Source organism: Chiloscyllium punctatum, chromosome 19, assembly GCF_047496795.1.
Source record: "Chiloscyllium punctatum isolate Juve2018m chromosome 19, sChiPun1.3, whole genome shotgun sequence".
NCBI classification, from domain to species: Eukaryota; Metazoa; Chordata; class Chondrichthyes; order Orectolobiformes; family Hemiscylliidae; genus Chiloscyllium; species Chiloscyllium punctatum.
Genome location: NC_092757.1, coordinates 18770799 through 18781144, shown reverse-complemented (window position 1 = coordinate 18781144; position 10346 = coordinate 18770799). Strand labels below are relative to the sequence as shown.

General features: G+C 44.2%; 1 non-coding gene across 1 annotated transcript; it reads right to left on the bottom strand.

Annotated features, from left to right (window-relative positions):
• Positions 1-9658: 9658 nt before the first annotated feature.
• Positions 9659-9731, bottom strand: trnai-uau (transfer RNA isoleucine (anticodon UAU)). Its single transcript has one exon. It is a non-coding gene; the product is annotated as a tRNA-Ile (tRNA).
• Positions 9732-10346: the final 615 nt, after the last annotated feature.

Here is a 10346-nt window from a genome sequence, read left to right as displayed (position 1 = left end):
TGAATGTAAATTCTGGCTACTACTTGCCAAGGACACAAGCAGCAGAACAGTTTTAGCCACCAAACAGCATTCCGTTACTCATCACTGCATTAAACAGGAACTCATTGGCTTTTTTTTAACAAACACATTGTGATAATTTTGGGAAACATCAATACTCAAAATGTGGGACACTCACACTGGCAAGAGTGATATTGGAAGGGGAGTTCAGAGAATTAGTTTTCAGTGTTTCTTTGAACAACAAATTGTGCAACTGGCTAGGGACATAACTATCTCAGAGCGACCATTGTGTGATGAAACTTCGTGAATGAGCAATGTCACCTGGAGAGATCCTCTGCGAAATTGTGATAAAGTGCAGTTTAAAGAAATATAAAGTTTGAAAGTGAATTACAGAAAGGACAAGCTACAACTAGAAACAAAAATAACCAATAACATGAGTTTGAGAGGAGAACTGACCAAGGTAAATAGGCTAAACAGACTTAAATATGTGCCTGTAAATGAACAGTGGAAAACATTAGAAGGAGCAGTGTAAAACACTCAACAAAAGGACATTCCATTGAAACAGACAAATCCTCAGCAAGAAATCCCCATCGGTCCCTCACTCAAGTAAAAAGGATCATATTAGATTATCGGGCTTAGAGGATCACCAAAAAGTACTTAAAATCCTGAAGTGAGAGAATGTTTTAGGAGTGAGTTTTAAAGGGATTGCAAAGGGTCTGCTCGCAGGAGGAGGTCAGATGGAAGAGGGAATAATTGTCAAGGTTTTATGTCACAAAAAGAACCGGGAGAGCCGAAGGTGATGGAGGTGGTGAGAGTATTACACAGAGTGGTCAGGGTCTGAACAGTGTTACAAAGCCAGTACAGATTGTTGCAGCTGGAGGTATTTGCAGAGGTGGGGAGGGATATATGCATTTTTATTTATTCTTTCATGGGATGAGGGTGCCACTGATTGGATCAACGTTCTTTGCCCCACTGCTAATTACCCAGAGTATAGCACAGAGTCAGCCATATTGCTGCGGGTCTGGTGTCACGTGCAGGCCAGACCAGGTTAGAATGTCAGATGTTCTTCTCTAAAGGACGTAAGTGAACCAGGTGAGTACTTCCTACTGGGCAACAATGCTTTTATGGTGTCCTCACCAATGTCCTGTACAGCCACAACATGACATCCTAACTTTTACTCTCAATGCTCTGCCCAAAGAAGTTAACCATCCCAAACGCCTGCTTCACTAACCTGTCGACCTGTGACACCACTTACAAAGAACTGTCTACCTGCATCCCTGGGTCTCTGACTGACAACACTACCCAGGGCCCGAACATTAACTGTACAAGTCCCACCCTGGTGTGTGTCATCAAAATAGAACACCTCACATTTATCTAATTAAACTCCATCTGCTATTCTTCAGCCCACTATCCCAGTGTACTATTCGTCCTGTTGTATCATAGATAACTTTCTTCACTGCCAATTTACCAACAATTTCAGTGTCACTCAAAAAACTTACCACAAAACCAATATTCCCATCCAAACCATTTATCCAAATGACAAACAACAGGGGGACCCACTTCACCGCTGGTCACATGTCTCCAGTTAGAAAGGCAACATGTCCCCCATCACCCTCTGCCTCCTACCACCAAGCCCAATCTTCTGTCCAGTTGACTAGCTCCTCCTGAATATCATATCCTTTTACATTGATCTGAGCTTATTACCCAGTTTACTAGACAGAACGTAGAACACAGAACAGTACAGCACAAGACCCTTCGGCCATGATGCCATGCCCATATTTTACCCGACTGTAAGAACAAACTAACTTATATACCCTTGTTTTTGTGATCATCCATGTGCCTATCCAAGAGTCTGTTAAAGAGTCCCGTTTCACCCACCCACCACTCTCTGTGTAAAGAACCTACATCTGAAATCTCCCCTTACCCATCCTCCAATCACCTTACAATTATGCCCCCTTGTGCCATGTATGCCATGGGATAAAGAGGTCTCTCACTGTTCACTCTATCTTTGCCTCACACCATCTTGTTCAGCTCTACCAAATCACGCCACACTCTTCTTCACTCCAATGAGAAAAGCCTTTGCTCCCTCAACCTTTCTTCATAAGACATGCTCTCCAGTCCAGGTAGCATCCTGGTAAATCGCCTCTTTACATTCTCTGAAGCTTCCACATCCTTCCTGTAATGAAGGGATCAAAACTGAACACAATATTCTAATTGGGATCGAAACAGGGCTCTATAGAGCTGCAGCATAACCTCATGGCTTTAAAACTCAATCCCCCAGTTTATGAAAGCCAATACAACATATTCGTTCTTAACAACACGATCAGCTTGGTTGCACATTTGATGGATGTCTGGTCATGAAATCCAAGATCCATCTGTTCTTCCACACTATTCAGTATTCTGCCTTTACCCCTGTATTCTGCATTCAAGTCTCACCTTCCAAAATGCAGCAGTTCACACTTTTCCAGATTTGACTTCATCTGCCACTTGTCAGCCCAGCTCTACATCCTGTCAATGTCCCATTGCAACCTCCAGCAGACATCCACACTATTCACCACTCCACCAACCTTCGTGTCTTTGGGAAACTTACTTCCCCACTCTTCCACTCATACATCCAAGTCATTCATAAAATCACAAAGAGCACAGATTTTTTGACCTCTCCCTGCAGAAAGCCACTGGTCACTGAGCTCCAGGCTGAATGATTTCCATCTGTCATCACCCTCTGTCTTCTATGGGCCAGCAATCCTCTACCCAAACAGGCAGGTTGCCCTGTATCCCATGCTCTGTACTTTCTCAATGAGCCATAAATGTGTTTTGTCACATTCTCAAAGGATTCAACAAGATTTGTGAGGCATGACCTGTCCCTTACAAAGTCATGATGACTTTCTCTAATCAAACTATGGTTTCCAAGGAATCATAAATCCTGTATCTCAGACTCGCCAATAATCTGCACATCACAGACAGAAGACTGACACGTTTGTGATTCCCAGGATTACCTCTATTCCCTTTCTTGAATAACGCATGGCTGATTCACCTAACCTGCACATCTTTGGGCTGTGGGTGGAAACCGGAGCACCTGTCGGAAACTCATGCAGACATGGAGAGAATGTGCAAACTCCACGCAAACAGACGCCTGGGGCTGGAATTGAAATCGCGCCCCTAGTGCTGTGAGGCAGCAGTGCTAACCACTGAGCCACCGTGCTGCCCCATGTAACTCTCTAGAGCCCTGTTTCTGACCCTTGGTTCCTCAAACTTAAATTAGCTTCCTTCTTCCTCTTGACTAGATGTTCTACATCGCTTGGAACCTTGTCAAATGCTTTGCTGAAGTTCATGTAGACAATGCTGACTGCTCTGCCTTCATCTATCTCTTGGTCAACTCCTCCAAGAGTCAATCCGGTTTGTGAAACACGGTTTCCCACTCACAAAGCCATGCTGACTATCTCTAATCAGCCCTTGCCTTTCAAAATATATGTAGCTCCTTTTTCTCAGAATCTGCTCCAACAACTTACCCAGCACTGGCTCACTGGGCTGTGATTTCCTGGTTGCTCCCTGCATACCTTAAGTGATGGAAAAGCATTAGCCGCCCTCCAGTCTTCCGGTAACTCATTGTGTCTGTTGATAATATAAATATCTCTGTTGGGGCACTGCAATCTCTTCCCTAGCTTCCCATGAATATTCAAGGATAGACCTAATGAGCTACTGAGGATTGATCTACCTTTATTTGTTTTAAGATTCCATCACTTTTTCTTCTCTAGTGAGGATTCTTTCCAAGACATCACTATTTATTTCCCCAAGTTCCCGAGCTTCCATGTCTTTCTCCACAGTAAATTCTGACAACACTATTTTGTCTAATATCTCACCCACCTCCTGACAGTTAAGGTGCCCTATTCTCTACCAAATTACTCGTTAGCCCTTATTGAAACTTGTGTAAAGGTTTCTGAAAATTCAAATAAACCGGATCCTCGGTACAGCCACTCCTACACCCGTATCTATTCTGCCATTTATATTCTCACCAATAAAAATAAAATCTAACAGGTTCAAAAACACATTCTCTTTTTTTTCTGAAAAGCGTTTCTAAGGGTCCAATTATTGTTCATTGACATATCCTTTCAAACATATTTCAGCTCCCGACCTACGATCAGGCTAACACTGTTTGGTTTCAGACTGGCAGCAGAAAAGGTTCTGGGAGTTCGTGTTTATCAATCTGAAAAAGGTAGCTTACAGGTTCAACAGGTAATAGAGGTTTTGGAAATAAGGAGGATCGTGGGGACTGAAGGATAATATGGAAATGGGGAGTGATGTGGGGACAGTATGTGATTATGGACACAGAGAGTGCAGTGGTTACTGAAGAACATTATGGAGATAGAGGGTGTTGTGGGGCCTGAAAGGGGCCAAAGAGATCTGCAGGGCTGTTGGGCCTGAAGGAAGTTGCACAGATCAGGAGGATCATGGGGATTGAAGGAGGTTACTCTGAACGGGAGAGTCGTTGCGTTAGGATAAGATTATGGAGATAGGGAGGGTCATGGGCCCTTTTGGAGGTTATCGAGTTAGGGAGGTTTGTGGGGTATGATTCAGGTTACATGGAAAGGAAGAGTCGAGGGGACTGAAAGTGTTTATGGAGATAGTGAGGGCTGTGGGGACTGAAGGAGGTTATATAGATAGTAAGTTTATAGAGAAGCACAGGAAAGAAGAACAGGTATCGGCCATTTGACCACAGAGGCGGACCCACCATTCAATATGATCACCGCTGTTCATTTAACCCAGTACAGTATTCCTGCTGTCACATCTTACTCTGATATTATAGTGACTACTGGCATTTAGTGATACAGCGGGATGTAGTAACTGGGACAGGGGTGTTGGGGGGTGGTGTCTTACAAAGATAGGGAGGGTTGTGGAAGCTGGGACAGGTGACAGATACAGGGCGGGTTTTTGGAATGGGAGGACTTTACAGGGATTTGGAGGAATGCAGGGATGGGACGTGATAACAATCACAGGAAAGATTTTGGGAGCTCGATCTGAGACGGGTCCAGCTGAGAACAGAAGGGAGTCAAACAGTCAGGACAGGCAGGGACAAGGGAGGACTAATAAATTAAACTGCATTTATTTCAATGCAAGGGGTCTAACAGGGAAGGCAGATTAACTCAGGGTATGGTTAGGAACATGGGACTGGGATATCATAGCAATTACAGAAACATGGCTCAGGGATGGGCAGGACTGGCAGCTTAATGTTCCAGGATACAAATGCTACAGGAAGGATAGAAAGGGAGGCAAGAGAGGAGAGGGAGTGACATTTTTGATAAGGGATAGCATTACAGCTGTGCTGACGGAGGATATTCCCAGAAATACATCCAAGGAAGTTAATTGGGTGGAACTGAGAAATAAGAAAGGGATGATCACCTTATTAGGATTGTATTACAGACCCCCGAATAGTCAAAGGGAAATTGCCAAACAAGCTTGGAAGGAGATCTCAGCTTTCTGTAAGAATAATAGGATAGGTATAGTAGAGGATTTTAACTTCCAAACCTTGACTGGGACTGCCATAGTGTTAAAGGTTTAGATGGAGAGGAATTTCTTAAGTGTGTACAAGACAATTTTCTGATTCAGTATGTGGATGTACCTACTAGAAAAGGTGAAAAACTTGACCTACTGTGAGGAAATAAGGCAGGGCAGGTGAGTGAGTTGTCAGTGGGGGAGCACTTTGGTGCCAGCGATCATAATTCTATTTGTTTTAAAATAGTGATGGAAATGGATAGGCCAGGTCTAAAAGTTGATGTTCTAAATTGGAGAAAGGCCAATTTTGACGGTAGTAGGCCAGAACGTTTGAAAGCTGATTGGAGGCAGATGTTCGCAGCTAAAGGGACGGTTGGAAAATTGGAAGCCTTCAGAAATGAGTTAACAAGAGTCCAGAGAAAGTATATTCCTGTCAGGGTGAAAAGGAAGGCTGGTAATTATTGGAAATTCTGGGTGACTAAAGAAATTGAATGTTTGGTTCGGAAAAAGAAGGAAGCATATGTCAGGTACAGACAGGATAGATCGAGTGAATCCTTAGAAGAGTATAAAGGAAGTAGGAGTATACTTAAGAGGGAAATCAGGAGGGCAAAACGGGGACATGAGATAGGTCTGACAAATAGAATTAAGGAGAATGCAAAGCGTTTTTACAAATATATTCAGGAAAAAGGGTAACTAGGGAGAGAATAGGGCCCAACAAAGTTCAGCAAGGCGGCCTTTATGTGAAGCAGCAGAAAATGGGGGAGATACTAAATGAATATTTTGCATCAGTATTTACTGTGAAAAAGCATATGGAAGATATAGACTGTAGGAAAATATATGGTGACAACTTGCAAAACGTCCAGATTACAGAGGAGGAAGTGCTGTATGTCTTGAAACGGTTAAAGGTGGATAAATCCCCAGGAACTGATCAGGTGTACCGTAGAGCTCTGTGGGAAGCTAGAGAAGTGATTGCTGGGCCTCTTGCTGAGATATTTTTATCATCGATAGTCACAGGTGTGATGCCGGAAGACTGGAGTTTGGTAAAAGTGGTGCCACTGTTTAAGAAGGGTGGTGAAGACAAGCTAGGGAACTATAGACCAGTGAGCCTGAACTCAGTGGTCGGCAAGTTGTTGGAGGGAATCCTGTGGGACAAGATGCACATGTATTTGGAAAGGCAAGGACTGATTAGGAATAGTCGACATGGCTTTGTGCGTGGGAAATCATGTCTCATAAACTTGATTGATTTTTTTGAAGAAGTAACAAAGAATATTGAGGAGGGCAGAGTGATAGATTTGATCTGTATGCACTTCAGTGAGGCATTCGACAAGGTTCCCCATGGGAGGCTGATGAGCAAGGTTAGAACTCATGGAATACAGGGAGAACTAGCCATTTGGATACAGAACTGGCTCAAAGGTAAAAAAACAGAGAGTGGTGGTGGAGGGCTGTTTTTCAGACTGGAGGCCTGTGACCAGTGCGGTGCCACAAGGATCAGTGCTGGGCCCTCTACTTTTTGTCATTTACATAAATGATTTGGATGTGAGCATAAGAGGTATAGTTAGTAAGTTTACAGATGACACCAATATTGAAGGTGTAGTGGAAAGCGAAGACGGTTACAACAGGATCTGGACCAGATGGGACAATGGGCTAACTGACAGATGGGAGTTTAATTCAGATAAATGCGATGTGCTGCATTTTGGGAAAGCAAGTCTTAGCAGGTCTTATGCACGTAATGGTAAGGTCCTAGGGAGTGTTGCTGACCAAAGAGACCTTGGAAGCAAATTCATAGCTCCTTGAAAGTAGAGTCGCAGGTTGATAGGATAGTGAAGGCGGCGTTTGGTATGCTTTCCTTTATTGGTCAGAGTATTCAGTACAGGAGATGGGAGGCCATGTTGCGGCTGTACAGGACATTGGTTGGTTTGGCCACAGCTGGAATATTTTGTGCAATTCTGGTCTCCTTCCTTCGGAAGAATTGTTGTGAAACTTGAAAGGATTCAGAAAAGATTTACAAGGATGTTGCCAGGATTGGAGGATTTGAGCTACAGGGAGAGGCAGAACAGGCTGGGGCGGTTTTCCCTGGAGCTTCGAAGGCTGAGGGGTAACCTTTCAGAGGTTTACAAAATTATGAGGGGCATGGATAGGATAGAATAAATCGACAGTCATTTCCCTCGAGGGCATAGTTTTAGGGTGAGAGACCTGGTCCTATAAAAGAGACGTTAAGGGCAACTTTTTCACACAGAGGGTATTACGTGTAGGGATCAAGCTGCCAGAGGATGTTGTGGAGTATCGTACAATTGCAACATTTAAGAGGCATTTGGATGGGAAGAGTTTGGAGGAATATGGCCAGGTGGGACGAGATTGGGTTGGGATGTCTGCTCGTCATGGACAGAAACTCAACCAGCTGTGTCGTTGGAGCAGTTCAGCAGAAATGGTAGCGGTGGGATTCGAACCCACACATCTGGCTAGACTGGCACTTTAATCCAGCGATTTAGACCGCTCGGCCACACAACCAACAAACCCTCCACTCCATTTTCTTGCACTTCCAATTGTGCTCCTGCATAACAACAGATGCAAACTCACGTGAAAAGGGTTCCATGATCCCTCTCCGACTCGCACAGCTGCTGGGATGTGCCCGTCTACAATATCAATTTCTCAGCAGATAATGATAGCCCATCAATCCAGACAAAAATCAATGGTAAGCTGAGTCTATCTTCTCAGACTGGAGTCAGCTACAAATGTATCTGTGAGTGCTTGAGCATATATGATCGGTTATGATTGGGTCAAATTATCATGAGCAACTTGATATTACTGCAATTTCGATTCTTGCTTTGCTAAATGATTTCACCCATTGCTTGAAACAGGACAACTTTCACGTTTACACGGAACATGGAAAAATACTGGACTACAATGAAAATGCACAAAGCTGTGCAGGCCGTGTCCCAAATCATACCGTGCAGCATAGTTTCAGTCACTGTGTCTGTTTTGCGGAATAACGTTCCCAAAGAATGTTCCACCCTAAAACCGGAGGTAACATTACAATCCGAGAACTTCAGATTACATTGTGAGGAAGGTCTGACCTCGGGGCCGGTTCGAGATGCCACTTTCCTTGCCTTTTACCTTAACCGTGCAATTTGCTGCAGAGATGTTCACACCTGGACATGCGCCTCATGGATACCAACTGAGTTGGAAACCTGTGTGGGAATCGATGAGAAGCGACTCAATAAAGTTTACCAAATTCCATAGTGCTTTTTAGAAAAACAGTTTCTGTTTACCTCAATCGAAAAGCCAGTTTCTGAACATAGTAACAGAAGTCAAAAGGTAATTACCTCACCCCACCTCCACTCCGGAAGAGGTGCTAACTGCCCTTGATTGCTTTTTGTTCACGATGTGAAGAGCTCTCATGCCTGAGTCACCTTCACGTCTCTGGTTGGTGAGTGAATCACAAAGAAGGAGTTTCACCAGAGCTGCAACTGCCACACTTCCCCACTCGCCCTCCCCGTTTACATTTTCCTGCTCCTCAGTGATTTAAAGAAAACCAAATGGATGCGATGTCATTCTGTAGCCTCACTGTCGATTCCTCCGTTTCAGTTCCAACGTGGCTTAGATCTCGGGGCGCACCTTAATACCAGCGACGCTATGAAAGCACAGGTCCAGAGGTTCCTCTGAGAGTGTAATTTCTTTCATTGCTGTTGCTGATTCAATGAGCCACTAACTTTGCGAACTGCTCCAAAACATGATTCAGGACCTCTGGTGCCAATTCTCGCACGTTGAATAACGACAGACACCTTCCAAATGAGGTCTTTCAGAGACGACTTTGGGATACATTTGACAGACAGACAAGTTCAGGAATCCGTGGTGCGCTGTGACACCAGCGCATCAGCTTCTTCCCTGTCTTTGAACCGGGCCGCCTGCGCAAGGAATGCAAATGCGGTAATGCTTTTCGTGGAAGGATCAGAAGGGGGTAGCTACACTCTCAAACAGAATGGCATATGATCAGAACCAGGTTGGAGAAAAACTTCACAATGCTTTGCACTGTAAGTAAATGGAATTGCATTGCATTTCACTACGAGAGCAGATTTGTTAAAGCAAACTCGAAGGCAGGTTTGCAGATGGGAAAGCAAGCAAGAAAGCTCCATTCTTGTCCATGTAAAAGGCTGCAATTGAAGAACAAAGCAGTTTCTGCCCAGTTTCGAACTGGGGACCTTTCGCGTATAAGGCGAACGCGATGACCACTACACTGCAGAAACAAGCCTCAGCTGGCCCTACTCGGGCTCAGTGCCATGCAGCCCTGAAGTTTGAAGCCATTCTACCTTTCACCTTTCTGTTTCCATGAGCTCGTTGTTTAATGGGACTTGTTTAAGTTTGGATATGTGCTGAGCATGGACGAGATACACCACAGTATCTGTTTCCACGCGGTGTACCCCAATAACGTTGTGTTGCTTACACCTGCTTTAAAGAATTACGTTTTAGCGGAGCTTGCCGTCGCAGTCTGTGGCAAATTCATTTAGTCTGTTCGACTGCTCATGGGAAAGGTAGTATTGTGAAACACTGCAGAAACGAACGACATCCTTACTTTTGCTCCGACTGACCATACTCTGTGAAAGTTTCCCAGATTCTCAATTGAGGATTTTTGCAGCTGGAAGTTACCTCAGAAATCCTGTTAATTCGTAATGTATTGAGCGAATCGAAAATCAGAAAGCATTTAACACGGAACACAAACAAAACTGGAAAACCAAATGCATTTTCAGACACAGCGAGCATGGATGCTAAATGTGAGACAGTCCGGGGGCATGAGCCATAAAGTAATCACACAACTGACAACAGGGCAATTCCAAACTACTCTTTCAAACATACTGGAGCCT